This window comes from Pristis pectinata, chromosome 5, assembly GCF_009764475.1.
Source record: "Pristis pectinata isolate sPriPec2 chromosome 5, sPriPec2.1.pri, whole genome shotgun sequence".
In the NCBI taxonomy this organism is placed as follows: Eukaryota; Metazoa; Chordata; class Chondrichthyes; order Rhinopristiformes; family Pristidae; genus Pristis; species Pristis pectinata.
This window is the reverse complement of record NC_067409.1, coordinates 38,056,880-38,074,445: the sequence shown is the minus strand read 5'-3', so window position 1 is coordinate 38,074,445 and position 17,566 is coordinate 38,056,880. Positions and strand designations below refer to the sequence as shown.

General features: G+C 41.0%; 1 protein-coding gene across 2 annotated transcripts in view; it reads left to right on the top strand.

Moving 5' to 3' along the window:
- The window catches only part of LOC127570580 (G patch domain-containing protein 8), a 554,058-nt gene that overhangs the window by 362,748 nt on the left and 173,744 nt on the right, over positions 1-17,566 (top strand). The window lies entirely within an intron of this gene.

The following is a 17,566-nucleotide window of genomic DNA, read 5'->3' as shown; positions in this document are numbered from 1 at the left end:
ACTTACCACCAGCACTCACTCAGGCAGTGTGTTCTAGATATTAACTGCCCAATGGCTGAAGGAGATCTTCCATAGATCCCCTCTAAAGCTCTTGTCTTTTACCCTAAACTTCTGTTATAGGGAATAGCTTCCTGCTATCTATTTTGTCAGTGCCCCTCATAATTTTGTGTACCTCTAACAAGTCCCCCTTCAGGCTCCTCCATGGAAAAGAAACCTAGGCTATCCAGTCTCTCCTCATACCAAAAACATCCAGGTGAATTTCCTTTGCACCCTCCCTACTGCAGTGCAGCCACATCCTCCCTGTCGTGTGGCAACTCGAACTGTATGCAGCTCTCCATTCCATACATAACCAATGTTTTAGAAAGTCGTACCATAACCTCCCTGCTCTTTCATTCCCTGCCCCAGCTGACGAAGGTAAGTATCTTTGCCTTTATCTGGAGTATTGCATTCAATTCTGGTCGCCCCATTAAAGGAAGCATGTGGAGGATTTGGAGAGGATGCAGAAGAGGTTTACCAGCATGTTGCCTGGATTAGAAGGCTTTTTTTAATGAGGAGAGGCTGGACAAACTTGGGAGTGGCAGAGACTGAGGGGAGACCTGATGGAAGTTTATAAGATTATGAGAGGCATAGGTAGAGTAGACAGATGGATCTTTTTCCCAGGGTTGAAGTGTCTAATACTAGAGGGCATGCATTTAAGGTGGGGTGAAGGGGGAGGTAAGTTCAAAGGAGATGTATGAGGGCAAGTTTTTTTACACCGAGAGTGGTAGGTGCCTGGAATGCACTGCCAGGGAGGGTAGTGGAGGCAAATACGATAGAGGCATTTAAGAGGCTCCTATATAGACACATGAATATGCAGAAGATGGCGAGATATGGACATTGTGTAGGCAGAAGGGATTCATTTAATTAGGCATTTAATTGCTAGTTTAATTAGCTCAGCGCAACATCATGGGCCGAAGGACCTGTTCCTGTGCTGTACTTCTATGTTCTATGTTCGATCTTGTATGCCTGCTTCACTATATTATCTACCTGTACTGCCAACTTCAGGGATCGTTGGATTAGTACACAATTGTCCCTCTGTTCTTCAATACTCCCTAAGGCCCTACCATTCAGTGTGTAAATCCTACCCTTATTAGTCCTCCCAAAGTGCATCATGTCACTCTTATCAAGATGAAATCCTATCTGCCATGGCCCTGCCCCACTTACGAACTGATCGATATCATTCTTTCTCCTCCTCACTGTTAACAACACAATGACCTTGTACCAGAACCTGTTTTTTGTTTTCATTTTAGATTTCCAGCACCTGCGGCATTTTGCCTTTGGATTCTTGCTTTGTAGATGGGCTTTGTCTGTGTCTGTAGCACTTTTCAAAGTCCTTTGCACTTCATGCATGATTTTAGGAGTCACAAGCAATCTGCAAAACATGAACTATGCCTGTGTTGGCTGAAGATCCCCAAGCAGCTTAAGAAGGCAGAATGGGGGGGGGGCGGGGGTGGTTGGGATGATAATACAAAACAGGACAATTGTATTTTACATTTTTTCTGCATTGCTGAGGTCATTAACTCACATTTGAGTTTGAATTCATAATTGTGCCTGTTGAATAGTAGGTTTCTGCCTTGGAGGCTGTAAGGGACCAGGGTATGGAACAGTATATTCTTCTAGGTCTTGCATCGACAGCGTCGCATCCAAGGAGGCCCCTTCATGACAAGGTGCAGCCTTTGAATGTATGGACTCTATTCTGCCAATTTCTTGCCCAAGTCCAAAATCCATCAAATTGAGCATTTAGAATGTCCCTTTAAATGATGCAGTTGAATTGAATTCATACAGAGAGAATGGTGGTGCGGTGGCTGATTCACTGGACTAGAAATCCAAAATTGTGGACTAGTAATCCAGAGACCAGTTCAAAATCTCACCACAGCAGCTGGGGCTTAAATTCAGTTAATAATCTGGAATTTTAGACTACCAATAGTTATAAAAGCACACTTAAAGTCCTTCAGAGGCAGTAATCCTTACCAGGTGTGAACTATATGTCACACCTGCCCCACCAATGTGGTTGACTCTTACACACTCCTTAAAAATAGCTTGTGAGCCACTCAATTCAAGGCGGTTAGGGATAGACTACAACTGCTGAGCTCTGGCAAAGGCCCCATCTCAAAAATGAATATTAAAAAAATCACGCCGATTCACACTAATTGGTTCAGAATCTCAGAAATGAAATGGCCATGCAGTAACTCTGTTAAAGAACTACAGCCTAATGCCTTGACTTATTTCCACATTTCCCAGCACTATCAAACCCTTATTTATCCCTGCTCCAGTCAGTTGAGATATAATCATTCATCTGAAAATGGCTGTCTTGAGTAGTTCAGCTGATTTTTACCTTTCACCTGCCACCCTACACCTGACCAGGATATCGATAGATTTCACCAGTGGCACTGAGGAAAATGTGTGCTGTCATCGGTGAGAGAACATCAGGTCTAACAATATTTTTCATGATAAATCCACTAGCAGTAACTTCACCGATGAAAAGAATCACCCAAATCCTCAGAATTGAATCCAGTATTTCTCTTCAGCTGTGTAAGTAGTATTCACAATGGAAAATCCAATGTTTTCTTCTATATGGTTAAGAAGACCGTATATGGCTGTGCAAATCCTCTGTAAACCTTACTTTCTATTGGGGAAACGGAGTAAAATAGTTAAGCTAAGTTTTCAAATTGGTTCAAATGCTTGAGTAACTTTTAAGCTAAAGTGCCTGGGAAGAAACCAAGAAACCTGTGGTCTGTTTTACAACCCACCCATTTCACTTCCCGTTGAGAATGTGGGGAGAATAAAAAATAACGGGATTAATGTGGGATTAGTGTAAATGGGAGGTTGATGGTCAGTACAGATGGTGGGCCGAAGGGCCAGAATGTATCTCTCTATGACTCTTTAAGCAGAGTGTAGGAAGTACCCCTACTACCTTTCATTCTGATGCTCTTTTAACTAATGCAGCAAATGTATTGGGACCATTGTGGTTAAAATGCAATTAATAATGGTCTGCCTGCAAAAATATCAAAGATACCTATGGAGATGTTTTTACATACTTTCCCTCAGCACTTTAGATCAGGCCAACCAACATAGTTGAATTGTTTCCATGCAGCGCTGACTACTTGTAAATAATTCATTCTCATCTTTTTATTTCGTAGATTTATTATTTTTCTGCATTCAGTTTCATTCAACATGTCTTCACTTCTCCAGAATAGACACTCATTTGGGAGCCAGGCATTTGTGCTTGAAAAACACATTCTAAAAGAAAAATAAACGTCATTCACCTCAGAGATTTCAGTTTTCAAATGCCAGTTTCCCAGCAACACACAGTTATAATACCACGCATCTCCTTTAATGGCAGAAGAAAATCACTCTTCACTGTTATGGTAAAGAAGAATTGACAATGAGTGGAAGGTAGATGGGTGCAAAAGCTGTGCAAATCTCTTTTCAACATAATATGATATTTTTGTTTCTTCTTCCTGAATTGTGGGTGTACAAATAGTGTTTGAACTGACTGCTTGTGCGAACACATTAAACCTACATTGATTATCAGGAGACAGATACAGGTGTTTTTTGATGATCCCTAGATTTACTACATGAAAATGGTGACGAACACATAAAATCCCCTGGAATACACAGTACTTCAGCACCTTCGAAAATATAATTCCTATTCTGTGCATGTATGTGTGCGTATTTATACACGTGTATGTACGCTCGTGCATGCATGTTGTGTATGTGTGCGGTGTGGATATTTTGTGTGTATATATGTGTGTCTGCGTGTGTGCTGTGGATAATGTAAATTGATGGATACAATACTGAAATATAGTGAAACTAGGTCAAATTCCCGAAGTAAGCTGAGTAAGCTCATAGCTATTTTAATTTAAATTATATTCATTTGTAACCTATATTTACATAATGTAGGTTACAAATGAATATAACAAGACTCTGGATCTGTTTAGTTTGAACTTGCATCACGATAAAAGGACTACAAAAGCCTTCGTTAAACTGATTTACATTTTGTACAACTTCATTGCAATTTTCATTCACAAATGCTGTACAATTAATAATCAGGAAATATTGTAGTAATTTACATCGGATTGCACTATATTCCTAAAATCTTTTAAAACTAATTGGCTGTTCACTACAGAATGATTATATTCTTGCGTATGTAGTTATGCTATTAGTGCTGCTTCTTCCCCCGAAAAGTAACACAGCTATTAGACGCCCCTGGCAAGATGATGCAGTAAAAAAAGTTTATGGGAATATTGACCAGTGGGTGAATCTGACTCTTGGTGTCCTCAATGGAGACTTGATATCCACCACAATAACCACATTTCCAGCTACTATATATGGTTCATCATTGAACCACATGCCTGATGGTGACTGAGATGGTCAGCTTCAAGAAACTTTACTGCTTTGACCTTGTTGCCAGGCACATTCCCAGGCTGATCACCACAGAGGTTTATGCACCCTAATTGATGTACGACTGCTCAACTGGAGCTGACCCTGGGGAAGACCCTGGTTGACATGAATACACACTGTTGAAGCTCACCTGGCAGTGAGCACAGGATGAGGTCACCAGGTAGCACATCATTGAGTCCACTACACTTTGGCCAGGGGAATAGATAGGGGGAATGCACAGTCTTTTTCTCAGGGAAAGGGAAGATCAAAAACTAAAGGGCATAATTTTAAGGTGAGAGGAGAGAGATTTAATAGGAACCCAAGGGGCAACTTTTTCACATGAGGACTGGTGTATATATGGACGAGCTGCCAGAGAAAGTGGTTGAGGCAGGTACAATAACAAAGTTTAAAAGACATTTGGACAGGTACATGTATAGGAAAGGTATATAAGAGTATGGTCCAAATGCGGGCAAATAGGATGGGGCATCTTGGTCGGCATGGACGAGTTGGGCCTATTTCTGTGCTATATTGCTCTATGATTGCAGATATGGGCGGAGAAATGCCAGCTGGAGGTTAATCCGGCCAAATGTGACATGTTGCTCTTTGAGAGATCAAGTGTAAAGGAACAGTACACAGTTAATGGCTGGACCCCTAACAGTGTTGATGTACAGAGGGATCTTGGGGTCCAAGTCCATAGTTCCCTGAGAGTGGCTGCACAAGTTGATAGAGTGGTAAAGAAGGCATATGGCATGTTTGCCTTTATTAGTCGAGGCATTGAGTTCAAGAGTCAGGAAGTTATGTTGCAGCTTTATAAAACTCTAGTTAGGCCACATCTGGAGCATTGCATTCAGTTCTGGTCGCCCCATTATGGAAAGGATGTGGAGGCTTTGGAAAGGGTGCAGAAGAGGTTCATCAGGATGCTGCCTGGATCAGAGGGCATGTGCTGTAAGGAGATGTTGGACAAACTTGAGTTATTTTCCCTGGAGGCTGAGGGGAAATCTGATAGAGGTTTGTAAGATTATGAGAGGCATAGATAGAGTAGACATCTGGTATCTTTCTCGCAGGGTCAAAGTGTCTGATACTAGAGGGCATGCGTTTAAGGTAAGAGGGGGTAAATTCAAAGGACATGTGCAGGGCAAGTTTTTTTACACAGAGTGGTGGGTGCCTGGAATGCGCTGCCAGGGGTGGTGGTGGAGGAAAATATGATAGAGGTGTTCAAGAGGCTCTTAGATAGGCGAATGAATGTGCAGAGAATGAGGGATATGGACATTGTGTAGGCAGAAGGGATTAGTTTAGTTGGGCATTTAATTACTAGCTTAATTCGTTCGACACAATATCATGGACTGAAGGGCCTGTTCCTGTGCTGTACTATTCAATGTTCAATGATTCTATGAGTGACAAGATGATGAGTGTGGGTGATTCCACACTGTAACTTGTGCATGTATCACTGATAGATTCATGTCTTTGTTAATCAGATAATCAGGATGCATCCATCCAGGAAAATCTGCAATTAAATAAAATAGTCTCAGGATGGAAATATCCCTATCACCTTCAGGTCCACAAGATAAAATTAGCAGACTTGTTTTCAAGAGACGATAAATAGACAATAACCATGTTCACATTGAAAATCTCACACTCAATTCGTATACTTTCATAATGCTTTATAAAACGTGGAATTGGTGTGAACATTCAAGTGATAATTAGGAAAATTACCTTTGATTAATTTTACTACAGTTAATTATCATGTTTGTGAACTGTGAAATGCCAATGTCTGTGCCATGGGGTTAGGTAGCTTAAATTAATCGCTGTACTAAGACGTTATAGCGATCATTTTTATTTAATTTTCTATTATTTCTCAAAGAATATCTGAAAAAAATGTTTGTTTTGATAGTGAGATTGTCTCAGGAAGCATTCTATCAGTTAAATAACTAGGCTATTTTGATTCCAATCTGAGAACTATACTGGAGGGGTCTGTATGGGATTGTCCCACCATAAATCAGACAGGAGTGTGGCCTGAACCCTCATGTTGGAGATTCTATAAGTCGGTTTGAGGACCAGAACTTCCTCACACTTCTGACGGGTATTTTCAGAAAGTCTGGCGGAGCTGTTGTCGGTCAAGGACTAAGAGCGTTTGCACAACCTTCAGCCTCCAATCAGCTTTATCCAACTTCCAGGGAAAGGCTGAACTGAGCTACAGTGGCAAAAATGTCTGCCTTTGACATGGAAGTAGGGAGATAAAACCCTTGACCCTGTGGATCCTAGCTAGATTAACAACAAAGACCTGGAAGGTACGCAGCCCACAGTTCACTCAGAACCATCCTAGTTGCCCTTTGGAATTTTGACCCCTCTAAATTTTCACCATTCTTTTGAAGAAATAACCTTTGATATTTGATCAGATTGGAAGCATATTAAAGCAACCTTCATTTTTATTACTACTTGCTCATCAAATCAGTTTGTGTCACAGAGGGCAAATATCTTGAGTATGTCATTTATAAATATGCAAAACAAGAATGTCGTTTGAGACCAGGGTGGAAGAAAAGTAACGTAAAGTGCAGAGGAGATTTACCAGGATGCTGCCTGGATTGGAGAGTATGGATTATGGGGAGAGATTAAAGGAGCTAGGGCTGTTCTCATTGGAGAGAAGGAGGATGAGGGGAGACATGATAGAGGTATACAAGATATTGAGAGGAATAGATAGAGTGGACAGCCAGCACCTCTTTCCCAGGGCGCCAATGCTCAAAACAAGGGGACGTGGCTTTAAGGTATTGGGTGGGAAGTTCAAGGGTGATGTCAGAGGGAGGTTTTTCACCCAGAGAGTGGTTGGTGCATGGAATGCGCTGCCTGGGGTGGTGGTGGAGGCTGATACATTGGACAAGTTCAAGAGATTGTTAGATAAGCATATGGAGGAATTTAAGTTAGAGGAATATGTGGGAGGAAGGGGTTAGATAGTCATAGGTGTGGTTTGAAGGGCGGCACAACATGGTGGGCCGAAGGGCCTGTATTGTGCCATATTGTTCTATGGTTCTATGGTGAACTTCTGTTCCTGAGACGCCAGTGAAAGTACTGTAGTCATTTTGGCTACATATCTATGCTGCAATAAGTTTTTTCCCTTTCTGTAATTTGATGAGTGTGAAAATTGACTTAGTCTGTATAGCTCTTTGATGAGCTGTAATAGCTGTGACGATTATAGAATTTTTCATCAGTTTGAATGGCAGATGCTGACAGAAAAGCAATATTTCAGTCTTGGCCAACCTGGTGGGCTTTATGGATACGACACTGACGGAGGGAATGCAAAGCTGCATCTTACAGGAAAATTGGCTGCTTGTAATATCAGAAATGAGGAAGAAAGTGCAAGAGACAGCTTGGCAGCTGACTCCAGATCGGACTTAAAAAATGCATGACGGAACATTTTGACATTGCCTGGTATTGGATGCCTGGTTCTTCATTTAATTTTTGTGGTTATAAGAAAACCATCAGTCATTCAGGAAACAAAGATAATTCACCTGATCCATTAACATTCAGCTTTCTTTATTTTTGTACTATAATGCTTTGACCAGATACCATTTACAATGCATTAAAAATAAGATCATTCACAGTATATTCCACCAAGTGATAGTTGTTTATTTAGTACAATTGAAAAGCAAATTAACACCCAAAATAATGAAATATTAAACTCCAAAATATTCATCAAATGGTACATCCATGTCTTTGCAGATCTGTAAAGTGTCACACCAAAGGAAGAATACTGACACTCATCCAGGTTGCATTGCAGAAAATGCAAAGTGGACAAACAGTGATTGCACAGGAACTTACTCAGAAGCAAAGAGATTTGAGGAAAAATAGTCAATGTAATTCTGTAAGCTTTTTTGTTATTTTTTATTTTGCATCTTGTGTACTTTTTGGAGGAATTTAAACATGGAGGAGTGGATGGAATTGAGCAGGGGTGGGGATGAGGTTATAACCAGTGAAACATACAGCTTGTTAGGATTCCATTCTATTGACTTCCTGAGAGGCAGGTTTGCAATCAACATGCTAATCCCTCAACTGGAGTGAGACTGACCTAAATTTTTGTGCTTAATGTCAAGGCTGTAGCTTTCCCGGAATTCCTGAACCTTACAACACAATAGGACAACAGTCAGTGTCATATCAGCATCAGACATATCAGCATGCTAAAGGTACTACAGCAGATCTGGAAGGAAGCAACAGCTCGGCTTTTCAGAATAGTAGAATTCCAGTTGCAGTTTGAGGGTGAACACCCCAAATCCAAAATCAGTATCCTTAACTTAAATAAGGGCAATTGCAGTAGTATGAAGCTGAGATTATCTGAAATGTACTGGATAAATAAGCTAAGAGATAGGTCAGTAGATGAGCAGTGGCAGACATTTAAACCGCTATTTCATAATGCTTAGCAGAAATTTAGAAAGAGGGATTCCATGAGAAAGACGAACCAACCGTGATTAACAGTGGAGGTCAAGGATAATGTCAAATTGAAAAGTAGGGCATACAAAGTAGCAAGGATTAGTGAGGATTGAGAATTTTTCAGGAACCAGCTGCAAATAAATAAAAAGCTCATAAGAAAGAAGAAAGTTCATTTTGAGAGAAAATATCAAAACAAAGATAATAGCTAAGGTTAGTGTGGCATTTCCAGAGAATGAGGATAGAGAATTAACATCAGGAAACAAGGAAATGGCAGATACATTAAACCAATTTTTTGCATCAAATCAAATGCAAAACCTGAATCATATTGAATGGCTGTGCAGGGTTGATGGGCCAGGTGGTCTACTCCTGCTCAAGATGCACTGCAAGCAATAATAAACAGTAGCAAAGTTTGCACCTGCAGGAGGAGCAACAAACAGAGGGCATTGCCTCTTGAGAAGATTCCATAGCAAAGGAGGAGGAAGATATAAGCGCAAAGCATGAAGTGTTTAGATGCATCAAATGAAGAAATGGAACCTAACAATATAATAGTGTCCAAGATATCAATGTGGATCTCCATGAACAATCACAAATTTTTAATATGGTGCAATCCCTGTTTCTCAAGCAGAGCTAAAAGCTGTCTTTCAGATCCTTGAAGTGACTTGAAATTCTATTGGTCAAGGACAACACTTAGTTTTGCAGTCTGAGACCTTCTCAAAGATATTCACAAATGCGAAGTCAGTATTGGATGCTGGAGTATGTCATTACTAAGAGAGTTGTGGGGGCAAGTGGGCTGCTACCTTTTTGTTATGGCTCAGTAGCACCTCATTGTGATAGAGAGAACATTGCAGATTGGTGTGGCACGTTAAAACAAAGGCTAGTGCATCTGTCAGCCTTTGCGAGATGGCCTCCAGTTTTCAAAGTCAAAGTCGAGTTTATTGTCATATGCACAAGTATGTGTACGCACAGGTGCAATGAAAAACTTAATTGCAGCAGCATCACAGGCACATAGCATCATAAAGGTAGCATTCACAAGAAAAACATAAACACAATTTTTACGCGAAAAAAGCACAAAACAAAAAAAGAAGTCCATTTTAATGCAAACTGATCAGAGTGTTCATAATGTTGCTAAACTGTCGTGGTGATTAGGGTTTTGTCAGTTGGTTCAAGAACCGAATGGTTGAAGGGAAGTAGTTGTTCTTGAACCTGGTGGTGTGGGATTTCAGGCTTCTGTACCTCCTGCCATAGGAGCTTGTGTGATTGCCACCTTTGATGCATCAAGCAATTGGGCAGCCCATCTTTGCAGAATGATATCATTGCTGTGACCTGTAACATCAATGCACTCATGCTTGAGGTGAACAACTGCAGCGTTTCTGCAAACACTGTGTGTGGGAGGGCCGGGAAGCAGAGAGATTGCCAATTTCCCAACCCTAAAGTTCAAGTCTAACAAGGCTCCACTGATTTCCAAAGCCTTCAGTTTCACAGCAGTGGTGGCTAGAAGTCCTCCTCTGGTTTTGTGCCTCCTCATAGTGTCCTGTGCTCCTGCAAGCAAGGAAGACATGTACCTATGTGTTCATGTAAAGCCATGTGTTCAAGTGAAAGATAAGAAAACTGTGCGGGTTTTCATAAGGGACAGTTAAGATTGAGACCTTTGAGGTTGGGCAGCATGTACAGTACTTTTAGAAATATCATAGTTAAAGTTTTCAATACGATACTAACTTTTTGAAAGAAGCCACCAAAATGTGGCATGATGGTGCAGCAGTTAGTGCTCCATCATGCCACATTTTGCTATCATGCTATCTCACAGCTCCAGGTAGTCAGGTTTGATCCTGACCTCGGGAGTTGCCAATGTAGAGTTTGTACTTTTTCCCCTTAACTTGGTTACTGCTGTGCTCTAGTTCATTCCTACATCTCAAAGACATCTGGTACGTTAACGGGCAACTGTAAATTCCCCCTCGATTTACGAAAATGACAAAAAATATCAAGAGATTAATGGGGATGTGAATGAAAATAAGTTGCAGACGATACAGGGAAATAAGGGGAAGGGGACTGATGGGTTTGCTATATTAGGAACTGGCATGGACCCGATAGCCTCCATCTGTGTCATTATAAATAGGTACATAGAGACAAGTTAATGAATTTGTTAAATAAGATAAGATATCTTTATTAGTCACATGTACATCGAAACACACAGTGAAATGCATCTTTTGCGTAGAGTGTTCTGGGGGCAGCCCACAGCTTCTAGATTCGCAAAATGCTTTATATTTTCGCTAGTGTGAGATCGTGAACTTGGCGACATAGCTACAAAATAATGGGCTGGTCATTGAAAACTGAAGTGTGTAGAAATTTCTTCTCTCAGAGAGCAGTGAATCTCTGGAATTCTCTACCCCTGAGGGTGGTGGAGGCCAGATCATTAGATATACTTAAGATGCAGATAGATAAATATTTGAAATCTCAAGGAATTGAGGGTTACGGGGAACTGGCGCAGAAGAGGCCAGCAAAGGTCAGCCATGATTCTATTGAATGGTGGGACAGGGTTGAGGGGCCTGGTGGTCGACTCCTGCTTCTATTTTCTTGTGTGTTCATGTATTCTTATATCATGGTTGAGGAAGTTATGCAATGAAGCCACATAGTAGTTGTAACAGAATGAAGTGCTAATTATAGTTGAAACATCAAGTCCGCACACTGATGTAGTAACAAGAGGGGACACATTCAAAATTATCCTACAAAGTATTAAAAAAAGGTTAAGAAAAATTATTAAAGAAAAGGTTAGGAAAAAGTACACACAGGTTAAATGGACCAAAATATACTCCACCCAAAAATGCATCTCTTGCTTATAAATGGGTCTAGATAAGGAGCTAGGTTTGGCCTAAGAGAGGTGGGGTTGATTCTGTGTAAGTGGCAGTGCTGGACACAATTTACGAACTGTGCTGCCTCTATGTGCAGTTGCCTTAACAGATGGAAAGTTGTTGAGCGTGGCATTGCCATCTTCATTGCTCCTCTGACTGGCTGCAGACACCCTGATAATATTGTTGATATTGTGCACCAGCTTTTCGTGCAAAAACAAGTGTTTGCTTTAGTGTGTGTAGCCATTGTAGGGGGTTAAGCCTGTAAAGGAAACTGCTACCCGTAATGTGCCTGCTGATTGGGAGAAGCAGATAGCTTTGAATAGGCCACTGTGGTATGAAAATGGGCTGAGCAAACCAAGGAGTCATGGAGAGGATGGTCCCCGCGGAAAGCAGAAAGGGGTGGGGAGGGGAAGATGTGACTGGCACCCCTCCCTCTCACCTCTTTATACTGGCCATCTCCCCTCTACGCTCTGATGCAGGATTTCAACCAAAAATATTGACCACCTCCACAGAAGATGCTCGACCCACTAAGTTCCTCCAGCAATTTGTTTTTTGCTCCAGATTATAGCATAAGCAAGCTCTTGTGCCTCCATTGTAGTCACAGTTCTGGATCAGTGATCCTATTGGTGAATAAACTCAAATAATTAAATAAATCCAGACTATTTTTAAAGAAAAGCTAGTTTCAGTAGTGGTAACCATGAAACTATTGAATTGTAATCACGAAGAAGGCACGCCAGTGGCTCTACTTTGTTAGGAGTTTGAGGAGATTTAGTATGTCATCAAATACTCTTACAAATTATATATACAATCTATAGATGCATGATGGAGAGCATTCTGACTGGTTGCATCACTGCCTGGTATGGGGGCTTCAATGCACAGGATTGAAAGAGACTGCAAAGGCTTGTAGAGTCAGCCAGCTCCATCATGGGCACAACTCTCCCCACCATTGAGGACATCTTCAAGAGCTGGTGCCTCAAGAAGGCGGCATCCATCATTAAGGACCCTCACCATCTGGTACATGCCCTCTTCACATTACTACCATCGGGGAGGAAATACAGGAGCCTGAAGACCCACACTCAATGAATGATTCAGAAACAGCTTCTTCCCCTCCGCCATCAGATTTCTGAACGGTCCATGAACCCATTATTACCTCGTTATTCCTTTTTTTTGCACTATTAATTTTTGTAATCTATAGTCATTTTATGTCTTTGCACTGTACTGCTTCTGCTAAACAACACATTTCACGTCATCTAAGTCAGTGATAATAAATCTGATTCTGATTGTTGTAAAAACTCACCTGGTTCACCAATGTTTCTCAGGGAATGAAATCTGCCATTCTTGCTCCATCTGGCCTGTACCTGGTTGACTTGTAACTGCCTTGTTAGTTTAGGAGCAAATAGGGAAAGGCAAAGTGTGCTGGTCTAGCCAGCAATGTCTTCGTCCCATGAATGAACAAAGAAAGGGAACTGTTGCAAGGAGGTGATTCGAATGTGAAATGTGGAAACAATCAGCCACGGAGCAAAACATCGTGTGAGAAAGCAGTAGTAGGTAGCTGAGGGACATGAAGTCATTATTTCTATCTATGGTGTTCCTGTAAGATCATTAAATTTCTTCTGGGACTGTACAATGCTTCAGACAATACCTGCCAGCTCTTGTGTTTGTCTAGGCACCTTTGCACCTTGGCATGGGAAGGGAACCTCTTTCCATGTGCATTTGCGCCATTAGAACTGCTGCTGTGTCACTGAACGGCAGGGCTCTTGATTTTGACAGACCTGATTCCCACAACCCCCCCCAAACACCTCCATGACAAAGTCCCAACTGCTGAATTCTCCCAAGAGTTACCAGGGATAAATCTAACACTTTGCTTTATGTGTTGAAAGCATTCTTTAAGTCCCATCACAAAACTGCTGAGCTGTCCATCGGAGCTAGAAGTCTTTGGATAGCATATTAGTCGCATTCGGATGAGGTTCAATCATGCTGATCGTTCAGATCTCTCAGCAGTGACTTCGGGCAAGCAGCCAGAACAACCTAACCCACTGTCTTCCCCCCCTGCTGCCCCCCCACAACCCCTCTCCAGAAGGAATGCAGAATGAAAATACCTCCCCATCTTTGTTCATGTTAGCTGTGTTTTCTATGCTTGCTAATTAAAAACTCAGCTGAGATGGTCACTGTGAATTAGAGTTAGACAATGTTACATTCACACACTGTTACATTTGGTTAACTCAGAACATGGGATTTTAAAAGTCAAGCTCATTTTGCATTCATCTGTTGTAATCAGTAGTCAAAAAGCTCATTCTTGCAGTGAACCTTTAACTATCGCTCAACTAGTCTCCAGGGTGAAATGTAGTGACCCGAAATATGACACCATCTAGTATTATTTCAGCAATGATCTTATAGTTCTCCTGTCTTTATTTGTATGGGTCACTGAACCGATAAAACTACAAAATGATTCCTACTTTCTGCTAATTATATGTGTCCTGTTGTATTTTATGAATTCACTTTCAATGAAAACTGAATCACTACAGCATTAATCTGCTACAGCTTGTGATAGATGACCTTATTATAACTTGCACAGTCTGCAGATTTTCATTATGGTTTGCAACTTGAATAGGAAACTTCAATGATTCAAATATAAATTGAATTTTCTTTCAAAAAGAAAAATATTGAGGACCAATTCATCACAATTCTTCAGGCTAGGATCAAGCCTCGGGGTATCTGATTGAACTTTTGTGGTCAGTGAGAGGAAACCTAATTTGCATTAGTCAGGCAGGAACCATGTTCTTTCCTGAACATGAATGATTATGATGCAGCACAAGTGAGTGGGTGTGGCCAATGGCCAGGACCATTATCTCTTCAGTCTTCCAAGGGACTGGTTTTGAAAAGTTAAAATATGAAATTAGGGGTCATAATGCTTCTCTTTCATTTGGCTAGTCTTAGACTCCAATGCCATTGCCAGTACACACACCAATGGAAAGTGCACCCCCTCCACTCACTCAGTACACCAGTCACCACAGCTGTGGATCATGAATGGGAACTCCTGGCTTTAGGAAGCCTCATCCCCTGTCCATCATTTCTCTTGCAAAGGCTACAGAGAAAATTCATGTCACTGGGGATACCCCTGAAATAATGGATAGCTAGCTGAAAATTTTCAGAGGCAATTAATATTCCTAGACGCAAATTTGATTCTTAAGAAATGGGGGGAATTGAAGCGTTGGGTTATATTTCAAAATGGGCGACATACTGTTTAAAGAATTGTTCAAACAAATTAATAGTTATGACAACTGGGGTGATTGCTTCATGTTCAAGTTCCCTCTAACATACAATCATCAAAATAACTGGTGAAGTTAGAAATTGCATGCAGCTCACCCCCTAGATAATTTGGAGTTCAGAACTAATCCATTCTTTGGATTTGGGTGATTATCCAGTGATTAGGTCTGACATTTCTACCAATTATAATGTATGTATTTTTAGATCATGAGTTCTGGTTAGAGATTTAAGCAGTTGTGCTTGTCCTTCTCATAAAATAGCAAATTTTGATTTGTTTTGAGCTTATGATGGGTTCTAGCAAAGTTCATTCAACCAAACTATTCACAGAATCTTAACATTTAAAGCATGCTAGAAAGCCATTCGGCCCATCACACAAATGCTGCTTATGCTGATTCAGTTGAGCTATATACCATAGGTGAATCAGTGATATAGAGAGTTTTACAAAGACGGATAGTCAGGAGAAATATTTTACAGAGAGGATAATATAGCTTGATATATGGTGTCATAAAATAAGACTATTACAAATAAAGGAAATGGATTCCAGGATCAATTAAATGGACTAGTACTGAACCTAATGTAGAACCTTGTGTTAAAATGGTGCTGCACAGGGGAACAGTGCCAAGGCTACCAGTGATTGATTATTGTGCACACGTGGTGCTTTACATAAGCAGCCTCGTTTATGGGTCACTTCCACAGATGTGCGCATTAACCATGAATTATCTTCAGAGTATCATGTGGATTATGCACAAATACACAAGATGTCCCATCATAACTAGGGTTACAGGAGTGGGCACCCTGTTTCCATAGTGTTGGATTGAACATCACGACAGTAGAAGTGGACATATGGATGACCCATTTTTATTCCATTTTTCCAGTTTCTCCAGTGCAACTGTTGTACCTCCCAAATCTCTGTTTCTGATTTATTTTTATCGCATTGGAGGGTTCCCTAGAATTATGATTGATAGGCTCTAAATCGTTTTGTCTCATTTATTGCAAATTTCCTCACATTCCTTCTCCTCTGTCCCAGAATCGCAAAAAGGTGCCCCTAATCCTCACCTTCCACCCTAATTTCAAGTACTTCTTGTGTGGTGATGGCAAAAACATTTCTTCCCATCTGCTTTTTTAACCTTCTGGATATTTGACTTCACAACATCTTGTCAATCACCCCTAATATCCAGTCCCACCCCACAGTACTGTAGTGTATAAAGTATAATATGCAAATAAGTCTTGTAGTTATAGAAAGTAATGGCATCATCATATGATGTAAGCTCCAGGCACTAATGTACCTTGCAGTTAGGTTAGAATAAAGCACATACCGTTATTTTGAAACTCCTGTTTCCTGTGGATATCATTGTGGTTAGAGTTTACCTGCAGGCTTAGCACTGTGTAAAGTCTGCCAAAAAAAACACATTACAAGCACCTTCCCCTAAGACAACAGAAAGAGTAGCACCTGTCCTTTTATCTCTTCTTCCCCGCTGTGCAAAGAATCCCTTTTGGGTGAAACAATAACTTACTTCTGTCAATTTAGTTTTTGCATTTCAGTATACAGTCTGCTTTACAATACAGAAGTCAAACAGATCAATGACCCCTTTGCAAAAGATCTCTGTTCAATCTGCAAACATGACCCTGAACCACAGGTCACCAGCTGTTTTAATTCTGCAACTCTCTCTCTCTCTGGCCATTTTGAATTTGGCATCTTACAGTACTCAGCAGAAACTCAATGAACACCAACTCATCTTTTAATTATGCACTTAGTTCAAAATTGAGCTCAATGATCTCAGATCCTAGTAACTGGTCCTATCTTTCTGAGCAGTAATTGTGAATAATAATTCTTCTATTAATATTTACACCATAGAACATAGAACACCACAGCACAGTACAGGCCCTTCGGCCCACAATGTTGTGCCGACATTTTATCTTGCTCTAAGATCTATTTAACCCTTCCCTCCCACATAGCCCCCTATTTTTCTATCATTCATGTGTCTATCTAAGAGTATCCTAAATGTCCCTAATGTATCTGCCCCCACAACCTCAGCCGGCAGTGCGTTCCACACACCCACCACTCTCTGTGTAAAAAAACTTAACCCTGACATCCCCTTTATACCTTCCTCCAATCACCTTAAAATTATGTCCCCTCGTGTTAGCCATTGTCACCCTGAGAAAAAGTCTCTGACTGTCCACTCGATCTATGCCTCTTATCATCTTGTACACCTATATCAAGTCACCTCTCATCCTCCTTCTCTCCAAAGAGAAAAGCCCTCGCTCACTTAACCTATCCTCATAAGATATGCTCTCCAATCCAGGCAACATCCTGGTAAATCTGCTCTGCACCCTCTCTAAAGCTTCCACATCCTTTCTATAATGAGGTGACCAGAACTGAACACAATACTCCAAGTGTGGTCTGACCAGAGTTCTATAGAGCTGCAACATCAATGCCCCGACTAATGAAGGCCAACACTCCATACACTTTCTTAACAACCCTATCAACCTGCGTGGCAACCTTGAGGGATCTATGGACATGGACCCCTTCTGTTCCTCCACACTGCTAAGAGAACTGCCATTAAACTTGTATTCTGCCTTTGAATTCGATCTCCCGAAGTGTATCACTTCAC